Source organism: Chiloscyllium plagiosum, unplaced genomic scaffold (assembly GCF_037043375.1).
Source record: "Chiloscyllium plagiosum isolate Xiang-an unplaced genomic scaffold, Cpla_swu_hap1 HiC_scaffold_5, whole genome shotgun sequence".
NCBI classification, from domain to species: domain Eukaryota; kingdom Metazoa; phylum Chordata; class Chondrichthyes; order Orectolobiformes; family Hemiscylliidae; genus Chiloscyllium; species Chiloscyllium plagiosum.
Genome location: NW_028270143.1, coordinates 23,740,558 through 23,760,618, shown reverse-complemented (window position 1 = coordinate 23,760,618; position 20,061 = coordinate 23,740,558). Strand labels below are relative to the sequence as shown.

At 44.1% G+C, this 20,061-nt stretch overlaps 1 long non-coding RNA gene across 1 annotated transcript in view; it reads right to left on the bottom strand.

Annotated features, from left to right (window-relative positions):
• Positions 1-20,061, bottom strand: part of LOC148149885 (uncharacterized) — a 181,820-nt gene that overhangs the window by 21,935 nt on the left and 139,824 nt on the right. The window contains exon 2 of the long non-coding RNA XR_015757084.1: positions 5,090-5,224. This is a non-coding gene — a long non-coding RNA (uncharacterized LOC148149885). The remainder of the gene's footprint in view (positions 1-5,089; positions 5,225-20,061) is intronic.

Genomic DNA, 20,061 nt, shown 5'->3' with positions numbered 1-20,061 from the left:
AGAGTGTGGTGGGTGTGTGGAATGGACTGCCAGCCGTGGTAGTAGATTCAGACACATTACGGACATCTAAGCAACTCTTGCATAGGCATAGTGATTATAGCAAAATGTAGGGTATGTAGGTTAGTTTAGTCTTCAGAGTAGGATAAAAGGTCAGCACAATATCAAGGGCTGAAGGGCTTGTACTGGGCTGTCCTATTCTATGTTCGAAATAGCGAGGGTTATGATGGCAGGAAGAGGTTTCGGGAAACTGGAGAGGATGGGGTCTGAATGAAGAGACACAAAGAGGAGGCGTTGCTGAGGTTGTATGAGGTAACAGAGACAGAGAGTTGTGGGGACTGGTGGTGGTTTCACAGGGAGGTTACAGAAATGTGGAGAGCTGTAGGGCCTACAGGGGTTTCATGGAGCTGGGGAGGTTGGGAGGGATGGATCAGTTTACAGGGATAAGGATGTTGGTAGGATGGGGTGTTTTACACAGACAGGAATGTTTCAGGTGAATGGAGCAGATTACAGAGATAAAGTGGGTTGTACAGACCCACAAACAGACATATGTAGGGTAGTCATGACTGAAGATGTTTATAGATACAGGAAGGCTTAGCTTCTGCAGGTTATTTAGACATGGAGGGTGTGGAATCATGCAGATTTTCCAAGTGATAAAGACAGCAATTTTGTTTGGAGACAGTTTCACAGATTAGGGAGCATTAGTAACCTCCTCCAGTTTGGTCAAAGTGGGAAGAGTTGTAGGGGAGGGTGATGTTTACACATGCAAGAGCTGGAGAATATTATGGGAATGAGTAGATGGATGGAGACACTGAAGGACCTTACATTGACAGGGTGGGTGCTGGCAATGGGAAGATATCACATAGATAGAGGGTCTTGTAGGAACTGGATCGGAAGAGTCACAGGCATTGGAATGACTTCTGCAGATTGGGAGTGTTACAGAGACTGAGAGGATTGTGGGGTCTCCATAGATTGATCGTGTCTTTAAGGATAGATGAGTTTATGTAGATACTGAAAGCTTAAACCCAATGCATGCAGTCTTCATTTCAAGACCAGAGCCTTATTATCCCTCATCAGCCAAGGATTCCTAAACTTGACAGCTTTTCCCTTTATCCCAATGGAGCATACTGTCCTGGATTCTTGATATTACACTTTGCAAAGCCTCCCATTTGCCAGTTGTTCCTTTGCCTTCAAACAGACTCACCCGATCGATTGGAATCATAATATGGAGGTGCCGGTGTTGGAATGGGTGTGGACAAAGTTAAAAATCACCCAACACTCGGTTCCAGTCCAACCGGTTCTTCATCAGGTGGTTGTGGAGCACAATCCTAAGGTACAGAATTTATAGCAACACACTGGCAGTGTCATGGAATATAATATCAAACAAATTTAGTTTAAGCCTTTCATCTGTTACAGTGATCACCAGCGCTTCCAAAGCAAGTTGGATTATAGCTGGGCATTGTGCAATTTTAAATTCACAGCATTGACGCTGGCCAGATCCTGCAGAATGGCCCCAAACCTGGCCCTGTTCCAGTATTCTTCTTCAATCTGTGGACCTGCTGATCTTTTTCCATAACTACGTTAAAATGAAGACAGTTGTGGGCACTGGACCCAAAGTGCTCTCCGAATGACACTTCAGTCACTTGCCCGACCTCGTTTTCTGAGGGGAGGTCCAGTATTGCACCCGCCTGAGTAGAGTAGGGCACTCAGCATATTGATTTAGGAACCTTTCTTGGACACATTTGAAAAATTGCTCTCCTTCCAGGTCTTTTATACTCTGGCTGGTCCAGTCAATACAAGGAATATTAAAATCTCCAGCTTGCACTCCTCTATTATTTCTATAGTTATCTGCAATCTCTCTACACATCTGCTCCTCTGGTATCTGTTGGGTCTACAATACAGTCCCAACAAAGTGAACCCCCTTCTTCTTTCTAACTTCTAACCATGTGACCTCATTTGATGACCATTTAAGAGTATCCTCTCTGAACACTGTGGCTATGTCTTCCCTTATCAAAAGGACAAATCTCCCTCTTCACCCCCTCACATACTTGCCCTTTTATCATTCCTGTAGTTTCTTTATCCTGGAACACTGACTGTCAGTCCTGCTCTTCTCTCAGCCATGTTTCTGATATGACTATAATATCCCAGTCCTCAGAGCTAATCCATGCTCTGAGCCCATCTGCCTTACCAGTCAGGCCTTGTGCATTGAAATAAATGCCCTTTAAACCAGAAGTCTTTTCCCCGCCTTGACTGTGTCCCTGGATATCCTGAATAGGAAACTTGTTCTCGATGGCTGATGTATTTTCCCCTGACAAGTCGATGGTCCCTCTCTTATTCAGAGTCCCTACCCCCTGCCAAACTAGTTTAAACTCTCCCGGGTAATGTGAACAAATCACCCCACAGGGATGCTGGTGCCCCTCTGCTTCAAGTCTAACCTGTCACCTCTACCTCAAAAGAGGTCCCAATGATCCAAGAACTCACAAGCCTGCCCACTACAGCAGCTCCTCAATCACATATCCATCTGGCCTATCTTTCTATTTCTATCCTCACTGGCACACGGTACTGGGAGTAATTGGGAGATCCCTCCCCTTGAGGTCTTGCTTTTTAACTTCTTACCAAACTGCGTGGGATTCCTCCAGGTGCTCCGGTTTCCTCCCAAAATCCAAAGATGTACAGGTTAGGTGAATTGCCCATGCAAAGTTGCCCATAGTGTCAGGTGCGTTAGTCAAGGGTAAATATAGGGGAGGAGAATGCATCTGGGTGAGTTACTCTTTGGTGTGTCGGTGTGGACTTGTTGGGCCAAAGGGCCTGTTTCTATAATGTAGCAAATCTAATCCATTCAAACTACCTGTGCACATTTCACATGGCCCCATCTCTTTGTTTAACTATGGCATGTGTACCAATTGCACAATGACCTCTGGCTGTTATTGCTCCCCCTTCAAAATGTTCTGCAACTGCTCAGAAATATTCTTGACCATGGTACCCAGGAGGGAGCAGACCATCCTGGGGTCGCTTCTGCAGCCACACAATCTCTTGCTTGTCCCTCTCACAACGGAGTCACCTATCAGTATGAATAGTATCAGTATCTCCTATCAGTATCATTAGACAGAGACTGTGAGGAACTACCTGCAGTTGGATCTATATTCGGAAAGTGGGAGTATTTTAAAGTGATACAGTGAGAATTCAGGGGCAGCGTATTCCTGTCGAGTGAATAGTAAAGGCCACATGTCCAGCAAACACTGATTCAGCGATATTGTGAGTTTCATAAAGGAAGTGCAATGCAATAAAAACATGTGAAGCTCTTCAAAATTTCAGTGAGTGAAAGAGGATTGTCGAAAATGAAAGGCAAACAATAGACAAGAAATATATTTAGCAGATATGATTAAGGAAAAGCCACAATGTATTTTATCAGCTTGTTAGAGTAAGAGGATTACTGGGGAAAGAGTGAGGCCTATTAGAAACCAAAGGGACAATCGGTACATGGAGCCAGAGGAAGTTGGTGAGGTCTTCAATGAATACTTCCCATCTGTATTCACACAGGAGAAAGACATTGTAGCCGAGGATTTAAGTGGAATGGTGAGGTCCCAGAACATGTTAAGATCAATAAGGAGGAGGTATTAAATGTTTTCACAGGCATAAAAGGTGGCGAAATCCCCAGTGCCCAATGAAATGTATCTCAGGCTGCTGTGGAAGGTAAGGGAGCAGATTGCTGGGGCCCTGGTAGAGAAATTTAATACTTTGCTGGCCACAGGTGAAATTCAAGAAGGGCAGCAGGGATAAGCCAGGTATTTAGAGTGTATAGCCCAACATCAGTGTGAGGGAAATTATTGGAAACAATTGTGAGGGTCAATTTGAATCAATAATTGGAAAGGTAGGGATCGATTAGGGATACTCAGTACGGATTTGGTAGGAGAAGATCCTGTCTGATGAATTCAGCTAATTTTTCTTTGAAATTACAATTAAAAATATTGATGAGGGCAGTGCAGATGATGTGGGTACCATGGAGTTCATTAAGGTCTTTGACAAGGTCCCACATGGAGAGCTCATCCTGAAGGGAAGAGCCCATGGGATCCAAAGCAAGTTGGCAAATTGGATCCAAAATTGGTGGAGGATTGGTTTTGTGATTGAAAGCCTTTGCCCAGCGGGTGTACCACAGGGATCTGTGCAGCAACCGTTGCTGTTTATTATGTACATTAATGAGTTGGATGTAAAAGCAGAAGGTATCATTAGTAGGTTTGCAGATGACATGAAAGGTGAGGGTGTTGTCCACAGTGAGGGGGACGGTCTCAGGCTACAGTCTGAAGGTTGAGGCTGGATCAGAATTTCAAGAGAGTCATTTCAATTGACAAGGCAGGCAAGAGCACAGCAGGCGATGAGGGAAAGCTGATGTATTAAGCTGCATTTACTTTGATATAAAATGCCTGACAGGAAAGGCAGATGAATGCACGGCATGGATTGGAACATGGGACTGGGATATCACAGGAATTACAGAGGTACAGTTGAGGGAAGGATAGGCCAAGCAACTTAATGTTCTGGGATACAGATGCTACAGGAAGAGGAGGAGAGGCATTTGAGGAGGAGGACGAAGAGGAGCAGTGAAAACATCACTGCAGAATGTAGAGAGGATATTCCTGGAGATCACTCAGTGAAGCTGTAATAGTGCAATTGAGAAATGAGAATGGGTCGTCAGTTTGATATGACTGTACTACAGGTCCTCAGCAGTCAGCAGGAATTTGAGCAACGGATATGTGGGAGATGTCAGATATTTGGTCTACAAGACGTGACATAGGTACAGTGTTGGAGGGACAGCACAATACAAAAAGTTCCCAGTCAGCATTACAACCCACTCATGGGAAGCCTGCTTTCCCCTCTGTTGTACTGATGCTCGCAAAGACAGTACAGGCCTGGATTGATAACTGTGACACCCTCGGTGCCGACTTAGTACAACAAAACTTACAGTTGGGTTAGTGACTGAGCCTGGGTATGTCTGTACTGTGCTCCCCCTCTGGCACTATATCCATGTCATGTCTTGTTAGCTGATGTGTGGAGCCCTCTCATTGCCCTCTGCTCTGTGCACTGTGAGTGATCTTACCTCACTGCAGGATTTATTGAAGGCTCCAGATCTCCCTTCCCTTTGTCTCTCTGGCTGACCGACCATCTTCAATGTGGCGATGGACGATACACCCAGCAGTTGGGAAGTCTATTGAGTCAGGAACTTCCTGAGTACCTGCAGGAGATAGAGAGATAGACAGAATGGGAAATTAGACTGATGCAGTCAGGGTTACATGTGGAGAATGGCAATGAGTTCCACAGAGATCTGGAAAATCCCAGTCTCCATCTATGGCTAGTGCTGCTGCGTTACTCTAGAGTGGAGAATTCTGTTGGCTCAGGATCTGCAGTAGATGCAAAAGTGAGAGGCGCTGACAGAGGCAGCAATTAGACCCTCACAATGAAGGATACCACATGAAAAGAGACTGAGTGATAGCACTAGAGTGCAGGAAGATGGCAGGATCGTACAATTGTGTCGTAAGAACGGGTTTTGCTTCATGATGCACTGGTATAACTGGTCAGGAATGAGCAACCAGTGAGCAGGCGAAGTGATGGCCTAGTGGTATTATTGCTAGAGCATATATCCCAAACCTCAGCTAATGTTCAGGGGAGGCAGGTTTGAATACCACCATTTGAAATGGTGGAATTTTAAATGAATATACTTTTTAAAAATTGGAATTAACAATCCATAAATAAGTATTGATAAAAATCCAAACACTTGACCTTCAGAGAAAGACAACAGTTCACTCTCACGTGGTCTGTAGGACATACCCACAGCAAAGTGTTTGCCTCTCAATTACCCTGTGAAATGGGCGAGCCAGCTGCTTAGCTCAAGGACAGCAAGGGATGGGCAATAAAGGCTAGTCAGCCAGAGACATCCACATCCCATACCTGATTTTATAAAAAATCCATTCAGATTGTTCCACTGGAACCGTGCTGGGACCAGTGTGCTGGCCAATCACGTCAGTAGGCTTATGGACAGGGTTTTAAACTGACAGAGAGGACGCAGGGACAGGGTTCAGGTGAAAGGAGCTCTCCAAATCCAAAGAGAAAAGGTGAAGCATCAGAGCAGCATGGGAATGTGACCGAAGACAACAGAAAGGAACAGGATGGGACAAAGTTTAACTAAAACTGTACATCAGCAAATCGATTTGTGACAGGAAATTGTGGGAAAGAGTAAATTATGTTTTATTTTAATGGACAAAGTCTCTGCATCAAGGTAGATGGATTTGTGACACAGAGATAAAAGAGATTTATCACCAGGGAATTGTGGTTACAGGGTGAACAAAAGGTGGAACATAAATATTGAATGGTTCACAACCTTGCGGAAACTCAGGCAAAATGGCAACGCTAACAACAATGGATAACAAAGGCCTTACAGAGAAAGCATTTGGTCTCAGATCATGAAGTAGAGTAAGTCTGAATGTAAATTCTGGCTATTACTTGCCAGGGACACAAGCAGCAGAACAGTTTTAGACCACCAAACAGTCTTTCCTTGCCCATCACTGCAATAAGCAGGAATTCAATGGGATTTTTAATAAAGGCACTGTGAAAATTTAGTGAAACGTCAATATTCGCATAATCTGGGACAATCACACTGACAAGAGTGATATTGGAAGAGGAGTTCGGAGAATTTTTTTTCAGTGTTTCTTTGATTAACACATTGTGCAACTGGCTAGGGACATAACTATCGCAGAGCGACCATTGTGTGATGACACTTCGTGAAGGAGTAATGTCACTTGGAGAGATCCTCTGGGAAATTGTGATAATGTGCAGTTTAAAGAAATATAAAGTTTTAAAGTGAATCACAGAAAGGACAAACTACAACTACAAACAAAAATAGACAATTACATGAGTTTGAGAGGAGAACTGACCAAGGCAAACAGGCTGAACAGACTAAAACATGCGCCTATAAATGAACAGTGGAAAACATTTGAAGGAATAGTGTAAAACACTCAATAAGTCATTCCATTGAAACAGACCAAACCTCAGCAAGAAATCCCCACCGGTCCCTCACTCAGGACAAAATGGATCATATTAGATTATCAGGCTGAGAAGATCACCACAAAGTACTTAAAATCCTGAAATGAGAGAGTGTTTTAGGAGTGAGTTTTGAAGGGATTGTAAAGGGTCTGCTAGCAGGGGGAGGGCAGTGGGAAGTGGAATCATTGTCAGGGTTTAATGACACGATAGGTACAGGGAGAGGTGAAGGTGCTGGAGGTGGTGAGAGTGTTACAGAGAGTGGTCAGGACCTGAACGGTGTTACAAAGTCAGTACGGATTGCTGCAGCTGTGAGGTGTGTCAGAGGTAAGTAGCGACATATGTATTTTTATTTATTCTTTCATGGGATGTGGGTGTCACTGCCTAGACCAGCATTCTTTGACCCCATGCTAATTACCCAGAGATTGCTGGGGCCCTGGTGGATATATTTAATACTTTGCTGGCCACAGGTGAAGTGCTGAATGACTGGAGGATAGCTAATGTGGTTCCTTTGTTCAAGAAGGGCAGTAGGGATAGGCCAGGTAATTACAGAGCAGATAGTCTAACAGCAAGGGGAGGGAAATTATTGGGAACAATTGTGAGGATGAATCAACACTTGCAAAGGTAAGGATCAACTCGGTTTAGTCATCATGGATTTGGCAGAGGGAGATACTGTCTGAGGAATTCAGTTCAGTTTTTTTGAAATGGTGCTTAAGTATATTGATGAAGGCAGTGCAGATGAAGTGGTTTACATGGACTTGAATAAGTCCTTAAACAAGATCCAACATGGAAGGCTGGTCCAAAAGGACTGGGTTTCAAGGCAAGTTGGCAAATTGGATGCAAAATTGGTGGATAGCATACTTTCACCAGTGGATGTACCACAGGGATCTGTGCAGGAATCATTGCTGGTTATTCTGTCAAATAGTAACTTTGAAGTGAAAGCAGAAGACATCAACAATAGGTTTGCAGATGACATGAAAGGTAAGGGTGTTGTTCACACTGAGGAGGATGGTCTCCGTCTGCAGTCCGATGTCGATCGGATGATAATCTAAGCAGAGTTTAGTTCTGATTGAAGTGAGGTAATACTTTGTGGGAGGTATGACAATTGAAGGACAGACATAATGAATGGTAGGACCATGAGGAGTACTGAGGAATACAGGGACCTTGTTGGACAAGTCCATAGATCCCTGAAGGTGTCAGCACAGGAAGACAGGGTGGGAAAGGCATCTCAACTGGGAGCGGGAGAGGGACCCATATCCTGGTGGGGTGAATTGCTAGAGCTGCTTGAGAACCTAGTCTGGCAGGGTGTTGGACCTTAAACAGTCGTAAGGCCAGAAAGAAGATTGAGGCTGGTACACAAGTTAAAGAAAGTGATTTCAAAAGACAAGGCAGGCAAGAACATAGCAGGGAATGGGGGAAAACTGGTTATTAAACTACATGTATTTCAATGCAAGGGGCCTGACAGCTAAGGAAGACGAACTCAGGGCATGGAATGGAACATCAGACTGGGAGATTATAGTTATCACAGAAACACAGCTGAGGGAGGGGCAGGACTGGCAACTCATTGTTTCAAGGTAGAGGGACTGCAGGAAGCATCGAAGGGGAGGCAAGAGAGGATATGTGGGTGGTGGGTTTTGATTGCATAAATCATCACAGCAGTACTTAGAGAGGATATTCCTGTGGGATCGCCCAGTGAAGCTATGTTAGTCGAACTGAGAAATAAGAATGGGTCATCACTTTGACACGACCGTACTGCTGACGCCTAATAATCAGTGGGAGACTGAGGCACAAATATGAGAAACTGAGGAGCTCAAAAATGGTCTGAGGAGAGCCAGGAGGGGGCACGAGAAAGGCTTGGCAGAACGGATTAGAGAGAACACAAACAGATTTTACACTTATGTGAGGAATAAGAGAATGGTCAAAGAAATAGTAGGGCCGATCAGGGATAGCATAGGGAATTTGTGTGGAGTCTGAGGAGGTAGGGGAAGCCCTAAATGAGTTTTTTGCTTCTGTCTTTATGAAAGAAATGAACTTTGTAGTGAATGAAACCTTTGAAGAGCAGGTGTGCATGCTGGAATGGATAGAGATAGAGGAAGCTGATGTGCTGAAAATTTTGTCAAACATTAAGATTGACAAGTTGCCAGGCCCAGACCAGATTTGTCCTCGGCTGCTTTGGGAAACGAGAAATGCAATTGCTTCGCCACTTGCGAAGATCTTTGCATCCTCGCTCTCCAGAGGAGTCATACCTGAGGACAGGAGAGAGGCAAATGTAATGCCACTCTTCAAGAAAGGAAATAAGGGAATCCCTGACAATTACAGACCAGTAAGTCTCACGTCTGTCATCTGCAAGATGTTAGAAAGGATTCTGAGGGATAGACTTTATGACCATCTGGATGAGCATGGCTTGATTAAATGCAGTCAATACGGCTTTGTGAGGGGTAGGTTCATGCCTCACAAACCTTATTGAGTTTTTTGAGGATGTGACTAGAAAAGTTGATGAGGGTCGAGCTGTGGATGTGGTGTATATGGACTTCAGCAAGGCATTTGATAAGGTTCCCCATGGTAGGTTCATTCAGAAGGTCAGGAGGAATGGGATACAGGGGAACTTAGCTGTCTGGATACAGAATTGGCTGGCCAACAGAAGACAGCAAGTGGTAGTAGAAGGAAAATATTCTGCCTGGAAGTCTGTGGTGAGTGGTGTTCCACAGAGATCTGTCCTTGGGCCTCTACCGTTTGTAATTTTTATTAATGACTTAGATGAGGGGATTGAAGGATGGGTCAGCAAGTTTGCAGACGACACAAAGGTTGGAAGTGTCGTTGACAGTATAGAGGGCTTGTTGTAGGCTGCAGCGGAACATTGACAGGATGCAGAGATGGGCTGAGAGGTGGCAGATGAAGTTCAACCTGGATAAATGCGAGGTGATGCATGTTGGAAAGTCGAATTTGAAAGCTGAGTACAGGATTAAGGATAGGATTCTTGGCAGTGTGGAGGAACAGAGGGATCTTGGTGTGCAGGTACTTAGATCCCTTAAAATGGCCACCCAAGTGGACAGAGTTGTTAAGAAAGCATATGGTGTTTTGGCTTTCATTAACAGGGGGATTGAGTGTAAGAGTCGTGAGATCTTGTTGCAGCTCTATAAAACTTTGGTTAGACCGCACTTGGAATACTGCGTCCAGTTCTGGTCGCCCTATTATAGGAATGATGTGGATGCTTTGGAGAGGGTTCAGAGGAGGTTTACCAGGATGCTGCCTGGACTGGAGGGCTTATCTTATGAAGAGAGGTTGACTGAGCTCAGACTTTTATCATTGGAGAAAAGGAGGAGGAGAGGGGACCTAATTGAGGTATACAAGATAATGAGAGGCATAGATAGAGTCGATAGCCAGAGACTATATCCCAGGGCAGAAATGACTAACACGAGGGGTCATAGTTTTAAGCTGGTTGGAGGAAAGTATAGAGGAGATGTCAGAGGCGGGTCCTTTACACAGAGAGTTGTGAGAGCATGGAATGCGTTGCCAGCAGCAGTTGTGGAAGCAAGGTCATTGGGGGCATTTAAGAGACTACTGGAGGGCTTGTTGTAGGCTGCAGCGGAACATTGACAGGATGCAGAGATGGGCTGAGAGGTGGCAGATGAAGTTCAACCTGGATAAATGCGAGGTGATGCATGTTGGAAGGTCGAATTTGAAAGCTGAGTACAGGATTAAGGATAGGATTAAGGATAGGCCACAGAAATTTGAGGGTGCATACATGAGGATCAGTGGTCGGCACAACATCATGGGCTGAAGGGCCTGTTCTGTTCTGTGCTGTACTGTTTTATGTTCTATGTTCTAAATATGTCGGGAGATCTCAAATACCAATCATAATAATAGGCTGTTATGATAGGGGTTTTTGAACTTTCCAAACCTAGACTAGGACTGCCAGTGTTCAGTGTTTGCAAGGGAGGAATTTGGTAATTGTGTTCCAGAAACTCCCAATCAATATGTAAATGGCCTGAAAAGAGAAACGGCAAAATCTGACCTCCCCTTGGGAAATAAGGTAGGGAAAGGGACTGAGGCGTTAGTGGGAAAGCATTTAGCCAAAGTGACCACAGTTCTATTAGTTTGAAAATAGCTATGGAAAAGTACAGGCCTGGTCCACAAGTTCAAATTTTAAAATGGGGCCAGATCAATCTTGATAGTCTTAACCAGGAACTTTCAAAAGGTGATTGGGGAGTCTATTTGCAGAGAAAGGGAAGTCTGGCAAGTGAGATTATTTTCAAAGTGAGATAAATTGAGCGATCAGCGCCAGCATGTTCCTGTTTGTGTGCAGGTCAATGCTGACAGCACTCGGAAACACTGGCTGTCTATTGAGGTCTGGTCAAGGAAAAAGGGGCCACATGTCATGTATAGCCAGCTGGATCAAGGGAATCCACGAGGATCACAGGGGCTGTAGGAATACACTGTGGGTGGAAATCAGGAATGCAGAAAGGGGACATGAAATAGCCTCAGCAGAGAAGGATAAGGAGAATCCAAAAGTGATTGTATAAATATATTGAGTAAAAGAGTAACTCGAGACAAAATAAGGGCCCTTAAAGATCAATGAGGCAATTGATGTGTGGAACTGTAGGATATTTGCTAAGACCCTCAACAACTTTTTCACTCCAGAACTTACTGTGCACAAAGACTGGGGAACTCAGGGAACAAGAGTAATACATTAGACCACAATTGGAGTTCTCTGCAATTCCAGCCTCCCTGCTCTAGGAATGATGTTGTGAAACTGGAAAGTGCCCAGAAAGGATTGACAAGATGTTGCCAGGGTTGTTGCTGAATAAGCTAGGGTTATTTTCTCTGGAGCATTGGAGACTGAGGGGTGACCTGACAGACGTTTATATAAACATGAGGAGTATGGATAGGGTAAACATTCAAGGTCTTTTCCCAGGGATTGGGTAGTACAAACCTAGAGGGCATAAGTTTAAGTTTAGAGGGGAAAGATTTAAAAGGGACCGAAGGAACAGTTTTTTCATGCATAAGGTGATGCGTGTATGAAATAAACTGAGAGAGAATGTAACAGATACTGATACTATGACAACATTTAAAAGGTATCTGGATGGGAATATGAATTGTAATGGTTTAGCGGTACATGGGCCAAATGCTGGTAAATGAGATGGATTTGTTTAGATCTTCTGGTCAGCATGGACGAGTGGGACCAAAGGGTCTGTTTCCACTGTACATCTCTATGACTTGAAAAGAGTGCATGTTATAGAAGAGGTGGTGCTGGAAGCTTTATAACACAAAGGTATGGAAAGCCCCAGGACCTGATTAACTGTAAGACAGGCGATGCTAGGGAAGAAATTGTGGAGTCCCGAGCAAAGGTATTTGTACCATTGACAGCCACGTGAGATGGCCTGGAAGTTTGGAGGGTGGAATAGTTGACAGTGAAGGAGGTTTTCTAAGATTACAAAGGGATCTTGATGAGTGAATGGGCTGAAATACTGTAGAAGGAATTCAATTTGAATAAATGCAACCTAATAAATTTGGTAAAACAAACAAGGGTAGAGCTTATACAATTAATGTTAGGGCCTCGGTTAGTGTTTCAGAGCAGAGCGACCTCTGGGTACATAATTCTTGAAGTTTGCATCACAGGATGGATAAGGCAGTGCTTGGCATGATTGACTATTGCTCAGTCCATTGAGTGTAAGATTTGGGACGTCAAGTTGAGATTGTACTGATATTTGTGAGGCCTCTTCTGCAACACTCTGTCCAGTTCCGGTCACCCAGTTATAGGGAGGATATTATTCTGCTGCAAATGGGTTCAGAAGAGATATACCAGGATGTTGCTGGGTATGGAAGGCTTGAGATCTGAAAAATGGCAGGTTATGCTGAGTCGTTTTTCACAGGAGCCTGGAGATTGAGAGGTGACCTTATAGAAGTTTATAAGATAATGAGAGATATAGATAGAGTTAACGGTAGCTGCATTTTCCCCAGGATGGGGGAGTCTCAAGAAAAGGGGCCACATTTTTAAGGTTAGAGGAGAGAGATCTTCAAAAGAATGACATGAGGGTCAAATTGTTACACAGAGGGCGGTTTGAGTGTGGAACGAAGTTCTTGAGGAAGGGGTGGATGTGGGTACAATAACAACGTTTTTCAGACATTTTGAAAGGTACTTGAATAGGAAATGTTTGGAGGGATATGGGCCAGCAACAGGCAGCTGTGATGGGTTTAGTAGAGATTATGTTTTCTATCAACTGAAGGGTCTGTTTCCATGCTGTACAACTATGACAAGAATATAGTTTTGGTCCATTTTTTGAGAAGCGCTGTGATGGAATGCTCGGGAACTAAAGACCAATTAGCCAGATGTCAGGTTGTGGAAGTGATTCTGCCAGGCAGGAGTAACATGCAGTTGCAAAGGCAAGGATTGATGAAAGCTGGTCAGCACAAAGTCAGGTCTCACTAACTTTGTGCGTACAAAGTCAGGTCTCACTAACTTTGTGCGTACAAAGTCAGGTCTCACTAACTTTGTGCGTACAAAGTCAGGTCTCACTAACTTGATTGCTTTTGTTGAAGTGGTGACCATACATTGTCTACACTAAAGTCAGCAGGACCTTTGACAGGGTTTAGCATGATATACTGGTTCAGAAGGTTTGATCACATGGGATCAGGGAGAGCTAGCCAACTGGATTCAAAATTGGCTTGACAGTTGGAGACAGAGGGTGGTGGAAGGGGATTGTTGTTCAGACTGGAGGCCTGTGACCAGCGGTGTGCTATAAGGATCGGGGCTGGGTCCACTGATATGTATCATCTACATAAACGATTTGATTGAGAATATAGGAGTCATTGTTAGTAAGTTTCCAGATGATCAAATTAATAGCGTCGTGTGCAGTGAATATGGTTATCAAAGGGGCTCTTGAACAACGGGGCCAGTGGACCAAGGAATGAAAGATGCAGTTGATGTATGGTGTTGGATTTTGTTGAGACAAACCAGGGAGGACTAACACAGTTAATGGTTTGGCCATGGACAGTTTTATCGAACAGAGAGAGACCAAGGGGCGCAGTTACATTGTTCCTTGGAAGTGACATTGCAGTTGGACAGGGTAGTAAAAGCAGTATTTGACGCACTTTCCTTCATTGTCCAGAGCTTTGATATTGAATTGGAGACATTTGGAACATTGTCCTAAATATTTGCCTTAGGCAGAGGGGGCTATGGATTGACCTTATAAAGGTTTTATAAAACCATGCGAGGCCTCAGTAAGGTGAATAGCTAAAGGTAGGTGAGTCCAAAGCTAGAGAGTATAAACAGGAGGTGAGAGAGCAAGGATTTAAAGAGGGAACTGAGCGGCAACATTATCCACCGAGGATGGTGCATAGACAGAACGGACTGCCAGAGGAAATGTGAGAAATGTGTACAATTACAACATGGAAAAGACATTTGGGGATATACATGGAGAGGAGATGGTTTGAAGAGATAAGGGCCAAACACAGGCAAATGCGACACGTTTAGTATAAGAATCATGGTCAGCATTGATGAGTTGGAGTGAAGGTTCTATTTCGGTGCTACATGACTCTGTCTCCAGTTATTGGAGGAGGAGACTACCGAGATAAGACATGTTGTAGACACTGAAGCAAGTTACAGCGATAGGGATGGTAGGCTGGAATTGCAGTACGTTTCAAATTAGTGAAGTGACTATAAGGAAAGGAGGAGGTTACAAAGATAGCAACTGTTATAGGATTTAAAAAATTATTGAAGACATTGGTCACCAAGATATGACATAGATTCAGTGTTGCAGTGTGGTTAGTCTTAGTACAACAGACCTTACATTATGGGCAGGGATTGAGCCTGGGGTATGTCTGTATTGTGCTCCCCCTCCAGCACTGTATCTGTCATGTCTTGTTAGCCGATGTTTGGAGCCCTCTCATTGCTCTCTGCTCTGTGCACTGTGAGTGATATTACCTCACTGCAGGATTTATTGAAGGCTCCAGATCTCCCTGCCCTTTGTCTCTCTGGCTGACCGACCACTTTCAATGTGATGATTGATGAGACACTCAGCAGTTGGAAGTCTATTGAGTCAGGACCTTCCTGAGTACGTGTCGGAGACAAAGAGATAGACAGAATGGGAAATTAGACTGATGCTGTGAGGGTTACACATGGAAAATGGCACTGTGTCCCACAGAGATATGGAAAATCTCAGTTTCCATCCCCGGCCTGTGCTGCTGCGTCTCTCTGGAGTGGAGAATTCTGTTGGCTCAGGATCTGGAGATCCTGAGCGAGAGACACTGACAGAGGCAGCAATTAGACCCACACAGTGAGGGATACCACATGGAGAGAGACTGAGTGATATCACCAGAGTGCAGCAAGTTATCAAGATCAAACAATTGTGTCGGAAGAACGGGTTTAGCTTCATGATGCACTGGTGTCAGTGTTCAGGGATGGGCAACCATTGAGCAGATGAAGTGATGGCCTAGTGGTATTACTACAGCACGTATCCAAAACCTCAGCTATGTACAGGGGAGAAAGGTTTGAATCCCACCATCAGAAATGGTGGAATTTGAAATCAATAATTTTAAAAATAATAATTAACAATCTGTATGTAAGTATGAGACCATTGCTGATGTACAAAAAGCCCAAACACTTGTCCTTCAGAGATGGACATCTGCCCATCCTAACATGGTCTGCACTACATAACCACAGCAAAGTGTTTGATTAGCTTAGATTAGATTAGATTACTTACAGTGTGGAAACAGGCCCTTCGGCCCAACAAGTCCACACCGCCCCGCCGAAGCGCCACCCACCCATACCCCTACATTTACCTCTTACCTAACACTACGGGCAATTTAGCATGGCCAATTCACCTGGCCTGCACATCTTTGGATTGTGGGAGGAAACCGGAGCACCCGGAGGAAACCCACGCAGACACGGGGAGAATGTGCAAACTCCACACAGTCAGTCGCCTGAGGCGGGAATTGAACCCGGGTCTCTGGCGCTGCGAGGCAGCAGTGCTAACCACTGTGCCACCGTGCCGCCCACCAATTTGCCTCTCAATTACCCTCTGAAATGGCTGAGCAAGTTACTCAGCTCAATGGCAGCTAGGGCTGGACAAGAAAGGCTGGTCAGCCAGAGACACCCAAATCCCATAACTGATTTTTAAAAAAATAAGGACATCTGCTCATCCTCATGTGGTCTGCACGACATCCCCACAGCAAAATGATTGCCTCTCAATTACCCTCTGAAATGGCCGAGCAAGTTACTCAGCTCGAAGGCAGCTAGGGCTGGGCAGGAAAGGCGGGTCAGCCAGAGACACCCACATCCCATACCTGATTTTAAAAATAATCCATTAGGATGGACCCACTGGAATTGTGCTGGGAGCAGTGTCCTGGCCAATCATGTCGGTAGGTTCATAGACAGGGCTTTAAACTGACAGAGAGGATGCAGGGACAGGGTTCAGGTGAAAGGAGCTTTCCAAATCCAAAGAGAAAAGGTGAAGCATAGGAACAGCATGGGAATTTGGCTGAAGACATTCAGAAAGGAACCGAAAGGGACAGAGTTTAACTTAACCTGTACATCAGCGAATAGGTATGTGACAGGACATTGTGGGAAAGAGTAAATTATGTCTTTTTTTTCACATGGACAAAGTCTCTGCAATAAGGTAGATGGATTTGTGACACAGAGATAAAAGAAATTTAGACACCAGGGAGACGTGGTTACAGGGCGAACAAAAGGTGAACGTAAATATTCAATAGCTCACAACCTTGCGGAAACTCAGGCAAAATGCGCAACGAGAACTATAATGGATAACAAAGGCATTACAGAGAAAGCATTTGGCCGCAGATCATGAAGTAGAGTTGGAATGTAAATTCTGGCTACTACTTGCCCAGGACAGAAAAAGTAGAACAGTTTTAGCCACTGAACAGCATTTTATTGCACATCACTGCATTAAACAGGAATTAATTGGAACTTTTTAACAAAGATATTGTGATAATTTTGGGAAACTTCAATATTCGCATAATCTGGGACAATCACACTGACAACAGTGATAGTGGAAGGGGAGTACGGATAATTGTTTTTCAGTGTTTATTTGAATAACACATAGTTATGTCCCTAGACAGTTGCACAATGTCAGATCGATGGTTGTGTGATGAAACTTAGTGAATGAGTAATGTCACCTGGAGAGATCCTCCGGGAAATTGTGATAAAGTGCAGTTTAAAGAAACATAAAGTTTTAGAGTGAATCACAGAAAGGACAAATTACAATGAAAAACAAAAATAGCCAATTGCGTAAATTTGACAGGAGAAGTGACCAAGGTAAACAGGCTAAACAGACTGGAACATGTATCTGTAAATAAACAGTGGAAAACATTTGAAGGAACAGTGTAAATCACTCAAAAAAAATACATTCCATCGAAACAGACAAAACCTCAACAAGAAACTCACTCCTGTCCCTCACTCAGGACAAAATGGATCATATTAGATTATGAGGCAAACAAGATCAGCAAAACATGCTTAAAATCCAGAAGTGAGAGCGTGCTTTAAGAGTAAGTTTTAAAGGGATCGCAAAGGGTCTGCTCGCAGGAGGAGGACAGGTGGAAGGGGAATCATTGCCAGGGTTTAATGACGTGATAGGAACAGGGAGAGATGAAGGTGCTGGAGGTGGTGAGAGTGTTACAGAGAGTGGCCAGGACCTGAACGGTGTTACAAAGCCAGTACGGATTGCTGCAGCTGGAGGGGTTTGCAGAGATAGGGAGGGACATTGGAGGGAGAGGATCAACCAGCTGCTCATCCACATCAGTGGCCACAGGATTTTTCATACACAGTATTGATCATCCTCAGGCCATAGGATTACTCACACACAGTATTGACCATCCTCAGCCCACAGGAGCATTTACATAAAGTATTTACGAATTACAGGCCACAGGATTATTCACACATAGTATTGACAACACTCAGGCCACAGGATTATTCACACACAGTTTTGAGCATTCACAGCGCACAGGATTATTCATACTCTATTGACCATACACAGGCCACAGTGCAATTAACAAACAGAAATGACCATGCAGAAACCACAGATTATTAACACACAGCATTGACCATCCACAGGCCACATTATTACTCACAGCATTGACCATTCTCAGGCTGCAGGATTATTCACACACAGTATTGCCCATTCATAGGTCTCAAGATTATTAACACACAGTATTGAACAACCTCAGGCAACAGGATTATTCACACACTGCATTGACCATCCTCAGGCCACAGGAGTATTCACTTACAGTATTGAATATCCTCAAGGCACAGGATTATCCCCACAGTATTGACTATTTTCAGCCACAGGCTTATTACCACACAGCATTGACCATCATCAGGCCACCGGATTAGTCTCACACATTATTGAACATCCTCAAGCAACAGGATTATTCACACAGAGTATTGATCATTATCAGGCCACAGGATTATCCACACACAGTATTGACCACCCTCGGGTCACAGGATTTCTCACACACTGTATTGACCAGCCTATGGCCACAGGATTTTTGAACACACTGTCTTGAACATTTACAGGTCACAGGATTACCCACACACAGTATTGACTACCCTCAGGCTCCAGGATTATTCACACACAGTATTGACCATTCACAGGACGCAGTATTATTAACAAACAGTATTGACTATGCACAGGCCACAGATTATTAACACACAGTAGTGACCATTCAATGGCCACAGCCTTATTCCTGCACAGAATTGACTATCCTCAGGCCACTGGATTATTCCCACACAGTACTGACTACACTCAGGCCACATGTTTATTCATGCAGGTATTGAGCGGTCACAGTGCACAGAATTATTCACACTCAGTATTGACTATCCTTAGGCAAAGGTTTATTCCCACACAGTATTGACGATTCACAGGCTACAGGATTATTCATACACATCATTGACCATCATCAGTCCGGACGATTATTCACATACAATATTGACCATCCTCAGGCCACAGGTTATTCACACACAGTATTGACCATTGACAGTCCAAAGGATTAATTGCACATCGTGTTGACCATCCTCAGTCCACAGGATTATTCACATACAGTATTGACCATCCAAAGACCACAGGATTATTCACTCACAGTATTGACCATTCACAGCCCACAGGATTATTCACACAAGCATTGACCATTCACAGGTAACAGGATTATTCTCACGCAGGATTGAACAACCTCAGGCAACAGGATTAATCACACATCATATTGATCATTCTTAGGCCACAGGATTACTCACACACAGGATCATCCTCAGGCCAAGGGTTATTCACACACAGTACTAATGATTCACATGCCAGAGGATTAGTCACACACAGTATTGACCAACCTCCGGCCACAGGAATATTCACAAACAATATTCAACATTCTTAGGACACAGGATTAATCACACATAGTATTGATCATCTTCTGGCCAGAGGATTAATGGACACACTGTTTTGACCACTTACAGGTCACAGGATTATTCACATACAGGACTCACTATCCTCAGGCCACAGGATTATTCACACAGAGTATTGACCATGTTCAGGGCCACAGTATTATTCACACACATTATTGAGCATTCACAGTGCACAGGATTATTCACACACAGTATTGACCATGTTCAGGCCACAGGACTATTCACACACAGTATTGAGCATTCACGGGATTATTCAACACTTTGTATAGTCCATCCACAGGCCACACTATTATTAACAAACAGTATTGACGGTTCACAGGCCACAGGATTATTCGCACACAGTTTTGACCACCCTCAGTCCACAGGATTGTTCACACACAGTATTGACCATCCTCAGGCCAAGGGTTATTCACACAAAGTATTGACGATTCACAGGCCAGAGGATTATTCACACGTGGTATTGACCATTCACTGTCCAAGGATAATTCACACACAGCATTGACCGTCACAGGCCACAGGTTTATTCACACACAATATTGAACATCCTCAGAGCACAGGATTATTCAGTATTGACCATCATCAGACCACAAGATTATTCACACACTGTATTAACCAGCCTCCGGCCACAA